This window comes from Marmota marmota, unplaced genomic scaffold (genome assembly GCF_001458135.2).
Source record: "Marmota marmota marmota unplaced genomic scaffold, marMar, whole genome shotgun sequence".
Lineage (NCBI taxonomy): Eukaryota > Metazoa > Chordata > Mammalia > Rodentia > Sciuridae > Marmota > Marmota marmota.
This window is the reverse complement of record NW_025999842.1, coordinates 32,536,958-32,554,942: the sequence shown is the minus strand read 5'-3', so window position 1 is coordinate 32,554,942 and position 17,985 is coordinate 32,536,958. Positions and strand designations below refer to the sequence as shown.

The window sequence follows — 17,985 nt, the reverse complement described above, 5'->3', positions numbered from 1 at the left end:
ACAACAGACACTAGTATGGCAACAAGTAAATCAATGGATGTGTAACTGATATGATTCTGCAATCTGTATACGGGGTAAAAATGGGAGTTCATAACCCACTTGAATCAAAGTGTGAAATATGATATATCAAGAACTATGTAATGTTTTGAACAACCAACAATAAAAATTTAAAAAAAAAAGAATCCCTGATTTTGTGATAGACCTAAATCATAATCCCATGAAATTAAAACAATAAGATGAGAAACTGTTGTTAGTACCACTGGATACCACAGCAGCTGTCCAATCTCTTGAGCTTTATGCTGCCAAAAGCTACCAGAACTGAGTGTGATCATGCCCACCCTCCACCCTGAAGAAATTGTTAGATTCTTTTTAGAGGGTTAATACTACTGTTGTCCAAACAGCTATTCACTATTTTATCTATTGTGTTCAATGTACTTTTTTTGGATACACTTTAAAATTGTTTAGAAAAATAAAAATCAGTCCTCTGTTTCCTTAGTCTATTTTCTATTGCTATAACGGAATACCTGAGACCAAATAATTTAAAAAGGAAAGACATTTATTTGGTGTCCAGTTCTGGAGGCTGGGAAGTCCAAGGGCGTGGTGTCATCATCTGCCCAGCATCTTAGTCAGGGTCTTCTTGCTTCATGGTAATGTGGCAGAGGGCATCACATGGCAGGACAGGGCAAGCATGCCAAAGAGCTTGTTTTTATAACAAAGTCACTTCCTTGATGCCCATTAATGCACAAACCATCTCCCAGTCACTTCCAAAATGTCCCACCTCCAAATACTCTTAACATGGATTTTTTTAATGTATAAATTCCAGCCCTAGACCCTGGGAATCATGAGTTCTTTATGATTTAGATCAGTTTTGTGTTCTCTACTTATTTTAACCAAACAACATGTCCAGATTTAGCAGATCAACTTTTATTTCAACACCATGGAGTTTAGAAAGAGCTTTAGAAGGCAATAAAAAGACAAATCTCTCAAGAAGCCTGGGGCAAGGTCCTTTACTTCCATTTTTCCATCAGTCACCGGGGCACAATTTCCAGCCATACAGAATCTCCATGCCATCCCTTCAATGAATCCCATTCACAGCATGGTTGAGCAACGAGGTGACCAGTCTATAACAGGATGAGAGGTGGGCAAATTAAGTGATCTTCAAAGTCTCTTTGAGCTAAAATTTAGTCATCATGACCATGAGATACTCCAGTATTTCTCTATATATTCTTCACATTTGATTTTTAAAATGTCATTTTTTACATATATTATTTTTAGTATATGTTCTGGATTAAATTTGATCTAAAAATAGTTTTGACTCTAAATTTATATGCTACTTTATGTAATAAAATGAAATAATAAATATTTAAAAATGCTAATCAGTTTTAAAACTTCATGCCCCATGAAAATCAAAATGTTGTAACTCACCTGGTATGCCATATGCACAGTGATTAAAGTGAGATTGCTAACAAATCTAAATGCATTATTAGATGTCAAATACTGTTGCTTTCTGTTGAAATGCAAATTTAATATATGTAGAGTTTAAACTTCACCATTAACACTATTTGTTCTGGAATGAACCTCCCTATGAGAATCACTAGTCTTGGAATCTAACCAAGGAAGTTTAGCTACTGCATTGCTAACAAGAGACTCTTGGTGAGGTGATTTTCCAAGTAGTCCTAATAGTGCTAGGACCCACCTCTTTTCCTGTAGGCAATCATATATTTATGCCAAATCACTATACTTCATATCCAATCAAAAGGATGCAGGGAAGTGTCCGGGTCAACTGATGCCATCTTGACTGACATCAAGTACCTTTTCCTTTTTTTGCAATTTCCAGCTCAACGGTATCTTAGAGTACATTGTGTCTCGAAGTCCACAAACTTGAAGCTAAACCTTTCCTGCTATAAATTCAACCTGTTTCCTCATTAATATAAACAAAATGCTCAATTATAACTCTCCTCCTTCATAATCCCTTCATGGAGTCTGAGGCTTTGGTCTTCCTATTTCTTTCTACCTTTGGAAAAGGACATTTCAAAAGTTCCACCATTTTAATGGTTTATCTGGTATCTACACCAAACTTAAAAACTGAGCAGAGATTCCTCAGAATTGCATGAGTGTTCTATGTGCCAGGCACTGATGACAATATTGTGTTTTACATATATAATTCCTTCATTTATTCCTTAGTAGTTGTGTTGTCCTCATTTTACAGATTGCCGGAGAAAACTGAATCCAGGAAAGCAGAATTTGTGCTCATAATAACCTCTACTCTGCGCCTCTGGTTCCTGTGTTGAGATTGCTTGGGCGCTCATTTCTTCAGTACTGATGACACACATGTACCTAATGGCCTTCAGAACATTCTTTTGGTAAGCATCCTTACCGCAAGTCAAAAAGAAGGCTTGTGACATACTTAAGTAATCTGAGCAAGAAATATTGTAAATATGCCTGACCCATTAGATTCTCCTTCCAGACCACTCCCTCTGTTTTGTGTTTTTTGTGAGGTTTTTCTTTTTCTTCTTCTTTTTTTTTAATACTTTCCATATTTATCTCCTTTTTTTTCCATGTTGAATACCTCGAATTTCACTTTATCTACCAGATTTGTGTGTGCAGCATTTAAAAATGAACTATACTAGAGGCTATATAGAAAACTATAGAAAATTTTAGACTAGACTTGGAAGTTGAAAAGTAAAGTAACAATTGATACAATTACAGATATAAAAATAGCATATTCTTCTGAATCTTTCATAAGATTAAAAGAGTTCCTTAGGAACAATTTTTGGCATGTCACATTCACCTTAACTGCTACCTGATATAAATGAATATTTTCAGATAATTAGGACAAAGGTAATAACTTCAAAGTAATAGAGATCAAAAAAAAAAACTGAAACCATAGTTTGAGGCTAACATTAAAATTTCAACAAATCTAAATTTAACGCTTCATCTACCAAGGAACATCCTTGATACTGGAACTGGGATAGTTCACATCAGTGACCTCTTTGTGTCACTGGTGAGCTTTTCTTGACTCCTTTCTGCCCCCTCTCTCCAACAGGTTTCCACTCAACTGCTACTAATATTCTTGCAAAGATACCTAGAGAATGTTTTTTATCAAAATTAATCTGTTCCCAAGATAAGTACTATTCTGTGTGAAAAGAAAGCTTCTGGTTAATTTATGTTGCTTAGAAAACCAAAACAGATAAAGGCATCTCCTTTAAAAATCACTACCAGACTGTAATATAATCAGGAACTGGGCAAATTCAACAATAGAAGGAAGTCAAATAGGCTGACCTTTCCCAAGTTGTTTTAAAACTGACATGTGAGTGGAAGTTACTGGTGTGGTTTTGTTGTAGCCTCTGTTTTCCTAAGGAATTTGGAATCTGAACAGGGAAACAGCCTTTTCTTTAAACTTAGAGGAGTACAAGAAAGAATACACTCATCCTTCTAGGGGGATGAACGTTATTCTGGCTGGGATGCTTCTCCCCGAAAGACATAAATAAAATCACCAACAAGAGGTATTATTTCTCTCTTATCATTAAACTACACTGTCCTCAATACTGGTAAAGCTTGAGGGAGTAATGGTGTGAAAGTAGCATTAGAAATCACTGAGTTCATATATGGCCTCATTTTTCAAGTTTAGTCTAAAAACTGTAGTATTTCAAACATGACTGAAAGTATTTACTTTTGCATCATCATATCTGTCTATAGAAACTGGGATTTCTGGGTTTTCTGATATGATACTAACACACTGTGTGCTGTGTATTGTTTGTCTTTTCATTGAAATATATTAACAAATTACATAAAGTAAGAATAGTTATTAAGCCATGTGTTTTTATTTCAGTTTATAAAATATGGTCTCTGGAATCATGCCTTAGTGTTGTAAGAAGACATACCCAATTTTTGTTTGAAAAGTCAAAAAGGATTGTCCCAAATAAAATGGTGTCCGTATATTTTTGACAACCAATATTAGAAACAGAATCCATATCTTCATTGAGGATTGTTCCATGTTTGAAATCTTCAACTTCAGACCAATCATCACATTATTTTCTACTCATTTAGCTTTACCACCTTTACTCCCATTACCATTGTTTGAGTCCTCATGGGCACTACTTCTTTTCCATTGTCTGCCTCCCTTTCCTCCAGACTCTTGTACAGGACCGAAAGGCCCAGGGCTTTATCAGCTATCAAATCAGTGTCTTTCCATATTCTTTTTCCCTTTTCCCATATCTGTGCTCTCCATCTTCAGTCCCATTCACTATCTGTTTCCTCTACCTGAGTAAGTAGAGAAAAATCTCATTGCTGTGTTGATGATATTGTTGTGAACTCATAGTTATTCTACTTGTTCTTACTTCTCCTACTCATTTCCTGTGGAAATGCTGCTAGCTCTTTTCACTACCTTCAAGTCCTCCTCTTTCTCAAAAACTCATATTCATGGGATGGACTTACCTCCCCTTTCACATAAAAGTAGAAGCCATCAGTGTTGACTCTTGTCAGTTTCTTCTTACTGCAACTTACCAATATGTGAAGGTCATCTGGTACTCTTCAAGACCCACCCTGAATCATTCTCTCCCAGTTCAGGTAGTCAATCCTCTAGTCTGAGCTCCAATCATGTTAATGTAGTCACTATCAAAATAATAGATTTTTCAGGGATAGATTTCAAATTTCCTGCTCTCTTCCAAGTATATTTTAATTTTTAGCTTAGGAAATAGAGCCTATCATGCTTGTCATTATAATTTTTAGAGTTCAACATTTTAAAATAGGACAATTTGAATAATCATGCTGTTCAAATTCAACAGATATAAGGAGAAATCATTGAACATTCTCCCATACTTGTATCTAGCTACCCAGTTTCCTATGTATTTGCTAAGGTATTTTTGGCATGTGTAAGTAATTAGGCATATTCTCTTTTATCCACACTTCTTTGAGGTTTTTTTTTTTTTTTTTTTTTTTGGTACTGGGGATTGAACCCATTGGTGCTCAACCACTGAGCCACATCCCCAACCCATTTTTAAATTATTTATTTATTAATTATTATTATTTTTTTAAGACAGTGTCTGGCTAAGTTGCTTTGGGCTTCGCTAGGTGGCTGAATTGTTGTAGGAGATTTCTGACTTACACTCTGCCAATAAAAAAGTCATTGTTCTTCCATATTCTGGATTTGAACTCGAAATTCTCCTGCTTCCATCTGCTGGGATTACAGGCATGTGCCCCCATGTCTGGCACAATCTTTGTATATATAGATATTGTCATATTATACATATTGTTATACAACCATCACTTAACAATAGATACTAGGAATTTTTACCAATCAGTACATAAAATATTACCTGTTTTTATATTATAGATGCATAGACTGGTAGATTTAAAGACAGTCCGATTCTTTGTCACTTCTCTAATCAAGATCGGTCCTTCTCCAGTTTCTTCCCCTTGTATTTGGGCTAGCTTTATAACCTATTTTGCTCAATACAATGAGGTAGTAGTATAAAACTCATAACTTCTACCTGTGTAACTTCTGAGATTGGTCCTTGAGAGTTATAGCTTTATACCTGGGGAACACTCTCTCTGGGAAGTTAGCTACAGTGCTGGAAGAAGCCCAAACCATGAACAGAGGCCACATGGAGGACAGCTAATGCTAATATACAGTCAACAATTTTAGCTGACGTTCCAGCCAACAGCTAGCCCCAAATGCCAGCCATGTCAGTGAGCCATCTTGGACATTTCTAGCCTGGTTGAGATGACAATAATCCTAGCCAATGTTATGCAGAATGGAACTTCCCAAAGAAGCCCAGTCACCCATGAAATTGAGAGGGAAAATAAAATAATCATTTTTTTAACTTACTATGTTTGGGGATGGTTTACTAGCCCTAGATAATCAAAACTTATGGTAATCCCCTCATGTGAATGTACCCTAATCTACTTAATCCAACCTCTATTGATGGTCATTCAAGTTGTTTCTACTCTTTTTCTATTAAAGCAATGCTACTATTAATAATAAAGTGCATGTCATTTGGCATGTGTAAGTATAGGATGAGTTCCTAAAAGTAGATTTTCTGGATATAAGAGAATGAGCATTTATATTTTTGTCACAATATTGTTGTAGGAGATTTCTGACTTACACTCTACCAATAAAAAAGTGATTGTTCTCCCACATCCTCACTAACATTGTGTGTTCCCAGAGGTTTTGATTTTTGCTAATATCATAAATAGAAAATGACATACTTTTAATTTTTACATATATATATATATATATATATATATATATATATATATCTTAGCACATTTTGATGTGCTTGAGAGCCATTGTATTTTGACTGAACAGCCATGTCCTTTACCCAGATGATATTGGGATGTTAGTATTATTAATTTATAAAAACTCTTTTGAAAATTTAAACTTTTATTTATGAGTTGAAATTTTTCCTCCAGTTTGTATTTTCTTTTTACTTTATTTGAAATCATGTTAATTTTTTACTTTTATGAAGTTATTAGTGGAGTCTTTCCTACTCTGATAGTTAGAAATTGTGCCTCGGATTCTTCTAGTACTTTTTCAAATTTTAATTATTTTTAACATTTAAATCTCTGGGACATGGATCTATACTATTTTTCCCCAGGTAGTTTTCTGTTATACTTTGTTTTCTATTTGCAAGACTTGCCTGTTTCCTATATGTTCCTCAAGCAGAAAACTTGACTTTTTTTCCTTGGCTGTATCCTGAAAACCTAGCAAAATAGCTCACATCTAAAAGACTTTCGATAAGTTGATGTTTTGTTATTGAATGTTTAAATTATGTTTCACATCTGACTTGTTTTCATGTTTACAAAGGGCATTGATAACCTTATAGAAGAAACATCAGTCCTGCACCAAGTTTCACAAAGAAATCCTCTTTTTCTTGGAGGAATTGTTGAGAAAAAGCAAGGAAGCTACATTTTGAATACGCATATTTGAAATTCTAGAATTTAAGGCTTAGCAATGTAGGAATAATTTTGAGTTCTCCTTGCTTCTATACTTACTGTCATGTATGAATTCTTTTTCTTCTGATGCTAATTAACTTAATGCCCTAAGTGGCAGACACTTATTTACGACCCTGCACACATACACCTCTATTAGAGGTCTGGAATGTGGACGGGTGAGTAGGTACATTGACCTGGCTTGACCTCTATCACACTAATTAATTTTAATTGCTTTTCACCCTTGTTACATGATCCCCTAACTCCATGGAAATAGCATAATATTGTGAAGAGCCTGACTTAAAATTAAATACCTGATATGATCCTTTCAAAATCAGATGTGCAATATGATTTAAACATTAAAAACCAAACATTTAAGATGCACAAAATAAAGGAATTGTGTTGTTTAGATTGCTTGTTTTTAATGCTATGCTTATTATTCCAAGGAATGTCACTCCCTTACACTCTGTTCCTTGACATACACTTCCCGCTCCTATAAATCACCTTCAAATTTACCTGATGATCAAGATTCTTTACACCTGGTCTCTCCTATAACTATAGTATCCCAAGTGACTAACATTTTAGTGGATCTTTGTAATCTCTCTGATAGATATACACACATGTACACTCAGAAGATTCTATCTTCCTTCTTCTTGTTTGTGTTAGTCAGAGTAGACATTTTAGGAATGACAGTCCACCAAGACCCTGGAGAAACAAGGGTCACTGATACTACTTGAGATGACCCTCACTAGTGGTTAAGGGGAATCCAAAGGGATGTGGTGAAGAAGTGCTTTCTTTCCAAGTAGTAACTACTTCCATTTAATACTAATAATGATTACAAATTTAATTTCCTTTTAATGAGCCAAGTACCCCTCTTCTATGTGTGAACTGTACTTATACACTGTCTTGTCCTTGTGTTTCTCCAAAAGACCACAGAAAAAACATCCTCCTGAAAGGTTTACATGCTATACTTTACTAACTTAACATTTTTTAAATTTCATTCTGTGCTACATTCACACATTTCAGATGGTGACTGAACAGATAATAAGAGATGTATTTTCACCATGGTGTGATGACATTTCTTCAATATGCTATCCAACATATCCAGGTTATATTTATGCAGAAAATACAAAACTGTGTATGGGAAGTGATCTCTAGTATAAAGTTTGCTAAGATATAAATGTCTATTCATAGAGTTACACCTTCCCCAACTTTTAAAAGATGGAATTCTTATAAGGTAAAGAACAGAGATTTCCAATAAGATAAGACTGTAGAAATATAACATCACTAGAACCCAATATATCCATCTCAGATGGTTTAGCTGAAGTGATTACATCTCAATAATGATTTGGGAATCTTGATAATAATTTAGATGACTAAAGTATACCATTACTGATATAATATTCTATGATAAATGCACAATGGTATTTACCTTATAATTTTGATCACATCCATTTGTATCCAAAATGCACATATTTGTACTATATCAAAGCATAGCAACTTCAGGTTATTTAAAGAATATTGCTTGATAAAGAGCTATGAAGACAGAGGAGTCAATGGAAATTCTTATATCATTTCCACCTCCTCTCCCTATTAATTCTTGCGGTATGCAGGAATTGTTTGTTCATGTCCCCAAATTGAAGTCTTCCCCCGCCCTCAGGAATACAGGGTATTCGACACATCTTTTAGTGTTTTAAAGATGGTCAGAAAACTTCCTTAATGTTTTCTAATCAAGAGGAAGTGTCAGTGCCCTTCTTTCCTGGAATCTGTGTGAGAGCTATGACTGTTTTAATCAATAAAGCACAGCAGACCTGAAGCTGTGCCAGTTTCTGGGGCCCACGCTGCAAAATATTGGCAGCTTCTACTCCCTGCCTCTTGGAACCCTCTTTTTTGGAACTCCAGCTCTAGGTGAAGTCAGCTGCCATGGAAGAAATCTATCCTGAGACCACTATATACAAAGTATATCTGCTAGATCTCTGCTGTTCCAGCCATCCCCTCCCAGCTACCATGATCAGCCAGCAAGAAACCATTTTGGAACTTCTCATCCCAAAAAAATACCCCTTGCAGAAGAATGAAGACCCCAGACATGTGGGCCACCCCAGGTATTCTATCAACTCCAGCTGTGGCTAAGGTCATGGTATCTGAGATAAGCTCTCCCTGACATGCCTGTTCTGATTCCTGACCCACAGAATCATGACCTTTGTGGATATGGTCATTATCTTGATTTTGGTAATAGTGTATAGGTGTGTACATTTGTGTGCTTATCAAACATTCTATTTTAGTATTGCAGTTTATTGTGTGTCAGTTACACATCAATAAGGCTGCTAATTTTTTTTAATGAAAATGATCTTTGTTTTAGAGCACAGGTGGTTTATAAAATGACAACAGATAATCTAAACATTCCCCTCTTTATTTTTTCCTGATAATTGTTTCTTAAATGTTATTGAAGAATAAACTTGCTATATGAAACTTTACAAGGTATGTTAAATACTACTTTTATAATATTCAACTGATTTCATCACTTCTATATAATCCATACTATAAAGACAATTGAATGAGTTGGCCTATTAAAATTGACATTATAAATTTATCATTGATAATATTGGAATTATTTTTAACTTGAGTGATTTTCCCACCAAAACAAATTTTGAGCATGGACATATTCACCCTCATGTTCCTAGATCCAAGTTCATTCCCTAGAACATAATAGATATTCCATAGTGTTTGCTAAAAAACAATGAAGTTATAGCCTATATGCCACAATGAATCTCACTGTTAGGGTACTGGGGATTGAATTCAGGGTATAATTATAATGCAACAATGAAAAATTAATTAAAAGCAAATGAAGTATGAAATAAAATATCAATTAGAAATCTGGTTTTGGGGGCTGGGGATGTGGCTCAAGTGGTAGCGCGCTCGCCTGGCATGCGTGCGGCCCGGGTTTGATCCTCAGCACCACATACAAAGAAAGATGTTGTGTCCGCCAAAAACTAAAAAAAAAAGATAAAATATTTAAAAATTCTCTCTCTCTCTCTCTCTCTCTCTCTCTCTCTCTCTCTTAAAAAAAAATCTGGTTTTTGGTTTAAAATTGTTTTTTGCTTTCCCCCCCTTGGCAGTACTGGGGATTGAATCCAGCGAGACTCTATTCCTGAGCTATAACTAACCCTTTTTTATTTTGAGACAAGATCTCACCGAATTACCCAAGCTGTCCTTGAACTTGTGATCTTCCTAACTAACCCTCCCTTGTCACTGGGATTACAGATGAAACATAACAGGCTTTGTTTTAGTATCTTTATCTAGAACATATTAATTAAAATGTATTGCAAATTATTTCAAGTATCTATCTAAGGTAGATTCAAGTTTTAGTTCAATGTTCAACCAAAAATGCACATTATAGCAGCTATGGAATGAGTAATAATAGCAAACATTCACTGAATAATTCCCAGATACCAGACACTAGACCTAGCATCTTTCTAGTGACCTCAGTAACAGGTACTACTTGGGTACCTATTTACTAGAAGTATTGGGTACTCTTTTTTGGAAGGGGTACTGGGGATTGAATTCAGGCAACCACTGAGCCACATCCCAGCCCTATTTTGTATTTTATTTAGAGACAGGGTCTCACTGAGTTGCTTAGCACCTCACTTTCGCTGACACTGGCTTTGACTTTGTGATTCTCCTGTCTCAGCCTCCCAAGCTACTGGGAATACATGCATGGGCCAGGGTGCCTGGCTTGGGTACTCTTTTTGTATCCAATTTTAAAAGCAATAGAGCTGAGGCTCAAGTGGATAGAGTAAAATATCTAATATTACAAAAGTTTGCATATGACAGAGCCAAGTCCCTTTGATTCCAGCACTTGAATATCTAATCTACTATTTCATTCTCATACCCTTTTTGGGAGAAAAAACATTACAAATACAAGGCTTAGGAATGAGACTTGCAGAGGGACAAAAAAAGAAAAGAAAAGTTTATTTTGCCAATTTTCTTCTTTATTGTAGATCAGATGTCCATAATGGTTACTATTACAATTCTGTTATAAAAGATTAATCAGTGGTTAAAACAAAAACAAACAAACAAAAATTAAAAACATTCACACAAAGAATTTTAGAGAATCAACTTTTGGTTATAAATGTAACCAAATCTAAAATTTCATTCAACTACTGTCCTTTGTAATTTAAAAGTTATTCAGAAAATATGTTAATATTTTCCAAAGAGTTAATGCAGCCAGTGGGAAAAATCATAAAGTTGAAAATAGAGAAAATTTTTATTTTTAAAAATTCAAACATTAATAATGGAAAGCAAACATGCCTATTAACTCCCAATTTGTATAGATAACTTACAAATATACTTTGGGTAACAAAATTAGAGTTCAGGACAATAAGAGGTAGGAAGCTGGACCTGGTTGTGGCACACACCTATAATTCCAGTCACTCAGGAGGCTGAGTGAAGCAGGAGAATTACAATTTCAAGACCAATCTTAGTAATTTACAGACCCTGTCTAAAAATTGAAAAGGACTGGTAATGTAGCTCAGTGGTAGACGGTATGATTCCTGATCCACCCCCTCCATCCCCACCTTCCAAAAAAATAGGGAAGAAGCATGCTTTTTGAAAAATTGATTCTATTAACAGTTTTCTTGATCTGAACAAAAAAAATCATTTCTAGACCATATGAAATATTTTTAGAGCATTATAGTATTTGGGTTCTTTTTGACAAAATAATACATACAAGGAATTTGATTTAAGTCCCCATTCCCCCTCCCTTTTTCTTTCCTTCTCCTGCTCTCTTTTCTTCTCTCGGTCTTTCTTTCACTCCTTTAATTATTTTTGATTGTTATGTACTGATATATGTTATATTTATGTGTACATATATACAGGTGAAATTCTTTTAGGTACATTTATATATGTATGTAACAAGCTATTGTTTGTTTCAAGACTACATGAAAAATTTAAATTTACAAGCTATCCACCAAAAACGTTTTAAAAACTAGCGTTATTATCCGAATTTTAAAAATTCCCAACTTCCTGGTAGTAACTTATGTTTATAAAACATCAGGTAGCATAAGAGAAAAGGACAGATATTCACTGTACTAGTTCAGTCCAATTAATGAACTAGATAATGCCTCAGAGACTAGATGAAAATGACACTGCTTGGATAATTGATTTTTCCAGTTAATAATTAATATTTTATATGACCTGACCAAGTCCATAAACTCCTTTTTCTTTATAATCTCGCCAGTTGCCCTCAATTCCTTTCAAATGCTATTTTATTTATTTATTTAAAGTTATTGATGGATCTTTATTTTATTTATTTGTATATGGTGCTGAGAATCGAACCCATTGCCTCATGCATGCCAGGCAAGTGCGCTACCACTGAGCCACAACCCCAGCCCTCAAATGCTATTTTAGACTATTGTTCATCTGATACTTGCAAACTTACTAAAAACGCTAAAATAAGTTGCTATAGTTGGTAATTTACTTAGAAGGAAATGTTATCCTATGAGCACTTAAATTCAACCTTTTTAAAATGTCTTTATACAAAAATGACAGTTAATTTTGCCATATAAGACTCTGGGCTCTATAACGAGTATCTTCCTTGAATCTTTTTTTTTTTAATTTTTTTTAGTACAATTATTTTAAACATTGCCAATTTCTGTGACACTTACTTGATGATAGAAATTTTAATATTTTGATAGGTTAATTGGTATTGTTTGTTGACCAGCATGTTCTATTTAGAGTGCTGCTTTGCTATGTGCTAACACATAAGTCTTTGGTGGCAAGTGGTTGCTGGGTTTCCTCATGCCTATACATTCCAGACATTGTTCTCAGTACATGGAGTAAGATGTTATACTAATATATTTTGATGATATTTAACTATCATTATACTACAGTGTAGAGGTAGATTAATTTCATTAAAGTTGTCTGTAATGGAAGATATCTAGGCATAAAATCCCAACCAAAATTTAGAGATGTACCAACACTTATATGTGATCCTCCCAACACAAATAACAAAATCTGAGGATGCTGAAATTCCTAACATAAAATGGAATAGTATTTGCATGTAACCTACATATATACTCCTATATATATTAAATCATCTATAAGTTACTTATAATGCCTAATACAGGATAGATCCTATGTAAATAGTTATTATACTGTATTGTTTAGGGAATGACAGCAAGAAAAAAGTCCATACGTATTCCATACAGAAATAATTTTTTTCTGAGTATTTTAAATCTACAATTCGTTGAATCTGCAGATGCAGAACCTTTGAATACAAATGATCTATGGTTCTTAGTTGGCAGGTCAGTGATTCAAAACTTGCAGAATTAAAAACCTTAAACCTTTCAGTTTCGTCCATCATCTACATCTTTCTATGCCAGTTTCCAAGATCATCAATATAATCTTTGGGAATTGCTAAGAAAACAAATAATGAAAAATACCAGTTTCAAAAACAAAGTTAAGCCGGTAAAATAAGAAAGAAATTGTCTTTGGAGTCAAATTTGAAGACTCCTTGCAATTAAGTCTTATTCTTAACATCCTTGATTTTTTTGCCTCCTGCTAAATTGTCTTCAAAAGTCAACAAAGAATCTCTGAACAATAACTTTACATTCTACATATCCTTCCAAACAATTCCTGAAGCAGTATCTTTGTTTAGTTTCCACATGGGCAGTTTGGGGTGGTTGCATTTCCTTTTTGGAGCACTGAGCTGGAGGAAGGACATGTGAGGAAGAGGAAGGAAAGACTTATAGTCAAGAAAGTGTCATAACCTATTTAAAAAGTGTCAGTCACTGACCACAGAGAAAGCAAAATACTGAAAGAATGTGTAATGCTAAAGGTCTTGCCCCTCACTTAAATATGTTTTCCACACATTATTACATCATTACTAAGCATAATATAAACTCAAGGCAAACACTAATTCAGCTGTCTTGACATTATCTTTAAACTGAATCCTTCAGATTTAAATAGTTAACTATGAAAAATGATTTTACTTCTTTTTCCTCCTTGTATTTCTAAGGATATACCATACCACTCAGTTCTGTATTTTTAATTTAAAGCTCCAAGGAAACAAGATGATTATATAGAACACTCATATTTTGATAGAAGATGGTTGTTATGTTTGTGATGTGGAGTTAGAACCTTTAATTACACCCAATTATATAAAGTGTTACACGTTTTATTTTTGAACATTAAAATTCAAATCCCAACAAATGAGAATAAAAGGTGTTTTGTTCACATTTCCATTACAAGTTTATAAAGTATTGTACTTTTTTTCCCCCTAGGATGAAACACAATTTATATACCGCAATTGAGTTTTCCCCGAGAGCTTTCTTGAAAAGTTTACTCATAAATTCAAACTACTCAAATCGTAGTTGATGCTTCCAAGATTCAAAATATTCTTAGAAAATCTTAAAAGAAATCTTTACTATGAGCTGGGATTATAACTCAGTGGTAGAGCACTTGCCTAGCACATGTGAGGTACCGAGTTTGATCCTCAGTACCACATAAAAATAAAATAAAGGTATTGTGTCCATCTACAACTAAAAAAAATATTAAAAGAAAAAACATATTTACTACATAGAAAGTTTTTTTTTTTTTCAAATGATGTCAAATCTTCATCTGTGAAGGAAAGGTCTGACTTCTAGAAAATCATTATCTCTATGTATTAGGCAGATCAAACTAGGAATGATTATGATTTCGTTTCCATGAAAGTCGTAATTATAAACAATAAAATGTATTTCCATGTGTGTCTTAGAAACAGGGATTTCAAAGTGCCTCTTTGGTTGAATATATTCTAGACAAAAAATTATCTCAATTTCACCTTGTCCTACATTTAACTTAAAAAAAAAATACAAATATGTAGCCTTGACGTTTGTTTCTTATATGTAATTCATTTGTAATTGCTATATTACTAGAAAAAAAAGACAATCCCTTTAGTTTTGGTCAACTACAAACCTATTTAATACTTTTTTAAACATCAAAAACACAAAGAAAACCTTAACACAAATTTATTGAAATTCACACCTAGCCTTTTAAAGTATTTATTTCCATTTTCAGAATGGCATTCTTGGGCATAATTTAAAGGAGTGCTCAAATTATAATCTCAACAGGGACTGGGAGAGTTATGATGAAAAGCATTTTAAAATTCTGTTTGCTACACCTTGCTTTAAATACTTTCATATACCTGGGAAATGGAAAGGGAAAAAAAATGCTCAGTGTTCCCAGTGAATGATTAAAGGGAAGGCAGAGGCTAATAGTCTATTACTTAACTGATTTTTAAAGTTAAAACTTGGACTATATTAAATTACACTACCTTTCCACTTGCTATTCAAGAATCTATCTAAATTAGGAGTTCGAAGAGCACCTTACCCTAAATCCTTAAGCTAAATTGCAAAGTTCTATTGTTTGTTTCTAATTCATATGATGAAAAAACATACATGAATTGCAGCATTTGTCAGTTATCAAGTTCTATAATTAAAATTGACCTATGGGCAAATAAATCATCTTCAATGTATAATAATTTTATATTCAAGTACAATATCAAAACATACCCTCTAAATCCTATCAGCTGAATAATAGTAAACCTTTTAATACCTAAAGTTTTAAACTTTTCTCTAAAAACTTATGTTTGAAAATAAGCTTTGTAAAAAATCCTATTTTAGCAGGCTTGATAATATCAACTGGTAAAACTTTATTTTACAAGCAATAGGAATTGGACCAAATGATTATTATAATCCAGAGGAAGTATTTTATAACCACAGCAAATGCCATTATACATACTGCCAATACAGATTTAATAGACAATACTGAACTGTACAAGAATTATTTATTTTTCCTTAATCTCAAAGCTATTTTTAGTAGTACAAAAAAGCCATTATTAACATTTTTCCATTAGAAAACAACATGATGTACAAAACTTTGGATGAAAAGATATGTCAAATTGCATTTAATAACTTGGAGGAAAATCCATCACTCCCTCAATACCACCCAAAGTGTATAGGCAGTGATTAAAATCAAAATAATGCATCTTAATAAATCCCAGCGGTTAAAAGAACAAAACTAGCAATTTATAGTAGTTTTCTACACAGTATTTTTCACAACTCACTTTGGGAGTTATTTTTTTTTTTTTTTAACTGAGCCCTACTACATGCCAGGCACTGTACTTGGCCAACTAGGTATTTGCAAAAAAGTTAGTTAAGGTGGGAAAGACCCATAAATCAGTCCTTTGGTTACCAGATTTGATTTTTAACTTACAAACATCCTCCAAGATCAAGAAATTCTAAAAATACACACCCTTCCAAATGTTACTTGACTTTATTAGTAGGGAGGGTGTTTAGTACAGAGAAGTCATGAACCATTATTTTTGACCCATTATTCCAATTAAAAGAGCATATCAAAAAGCTAATTTGTTATTTTCCTAGTAAGATTTTGGCATTCAGGTGTTACAATTGCAGTTCACTGGTTTTTCATGAACCCTACCATTGCAAGTTGCTCAAAAACAGCAAAACAGCTGCGCATGAACAATTATGCATTTTAAAAAGCAATGGTATTTGATAAATATTAAAATTAAATTCGATATAGCATCCAGTGAACAAAAATATCCAGTTATGGAGTGCTAAAGAGCAGAGAGGTAAACTAGGAAGGATTAATACATAAGAGTATTTATCATTTCTTTTGAGTAACAAGCTGCTAATATACTTTCATTAAAATAAAAAATGGTTGCAACTATGCTAAAGGCCCATAAACTGACAAGGTTGTCCATTTGACACCATAACTTCATTACATAAGTCTGTTTTCTTAAGGTATAACATAATCTAAGCAATAATTTGGAAATTAGCCAACTGCTAAGCAATTACAATGGCAGGTAATACACCATCAACTTTTAAAACACATTTGGCCACTTTTCATGACCCATCTGTGGTTCAGATTCAATAGACTCTCACTCATTTTATAAAATTTAAGTTTCTGGACCTGTATGACAAGAAAATTATTTTATGAAATATTCTCATAAGACATTTAATAGTCTTAGGGTCACACCACTTTTGTTCTAAGTGACTTAATCTGACATGCTATATAGCTACAATAAAAAGTTATGTTCAATTTTTAAATGAAAACTAAATGCAGATAAGTGGTAACAGATTGAACATGGAATGTTATAAGATCTTCCTATATATGTAATCAGACACTGCTGATTATGGATTTCAGAGCTTGAAAAACTTCAGATTAAAAATCACAACCAAATTTACTCTTGATAGCATGCAAGATCTTTTTAAAAATTAACCTAAGACCTAGAAGTCTCAGTATTATCAGAACATAAAGAAACACAACAAATTTGTACATTTTATTCACATTTATTTTTCGCTTTTAGTGTGCTCACAGAAAATTAGAACACCTTAAGCAGGAGTTTAATAGCAATTTTTGTAAGCAAAGTTACATTCCATCTCTAAGTCAAATTGGTCAAAGCTTCTCCAGTATTTACAAAACATGATAGACAAGATGCTACACAAAACCATTGCATCTGAAGTTTTTTTTTTTTTTCCTTTATTCTCAAAGACAACTGGAAAAGAAAGCATTGTCTGCTGTAATCAAAAACATACCACAGTATAAACAGTAACCATTCCACTTATCACAGCTTGGTTGAGTTTAAAATTTGTGATTAAAAGGTCCAAGATGACTGCAGTTTTACAAAAATGGGCAGGGTGAAAAGTTGCAAACTTCATGTGCTTCTGGATATCAAGATTTGTTTTTATACAATAGTCACAGTTAAAAACACCCTGCTGGTAATACATAATTACACTTTATTAAGGTCATAAACCAGCAATAAACAATAAAGCCTATACAACTTGTAGTTCTACTTAATCACTGACTGGTACAGCTAACATGAGATAAGTGAAAAGTTCCTATGGTTTAAATGAACTCCTAAGACTATGATCTTTTTTTTAAAATCTGGGTATTGGTGTTTTTTTTTTTTCTTTCCTTCTTACTCAAGACTTGTAGTGTTGTAAACCTGCCTCACAAATTACATCGTAATAACTTTTCTTTAAAAAAAAAAAA

The 17,985-nt window shown here is 33.6% G+C and overlaps 1 long non-coding RNA gene across 1 annotated transcript in view; it reads left to right on the top strand.

Moving 5' to 3' along the window:
- LOC125612723 overlaps positions 1-9,407 on the top strand; it is a 43,007-nt gene extending 33,600 nt beyond the window's left edge. Inside the window, exons 2-3 of the long non-coding RNA XR_007343200.1 lie at positions 2,210-2,363; positions 8,836-9,407. This is a non-coding gene — a long non-coding RNA (uncharacterized LOC125612723). The remainder of the gene's footprint in view (positions 1-2,209; positions 2,364-8,835) is intronic.
- Positions 9,408-17,985: the final 8,578 nt, after the last annotated feature.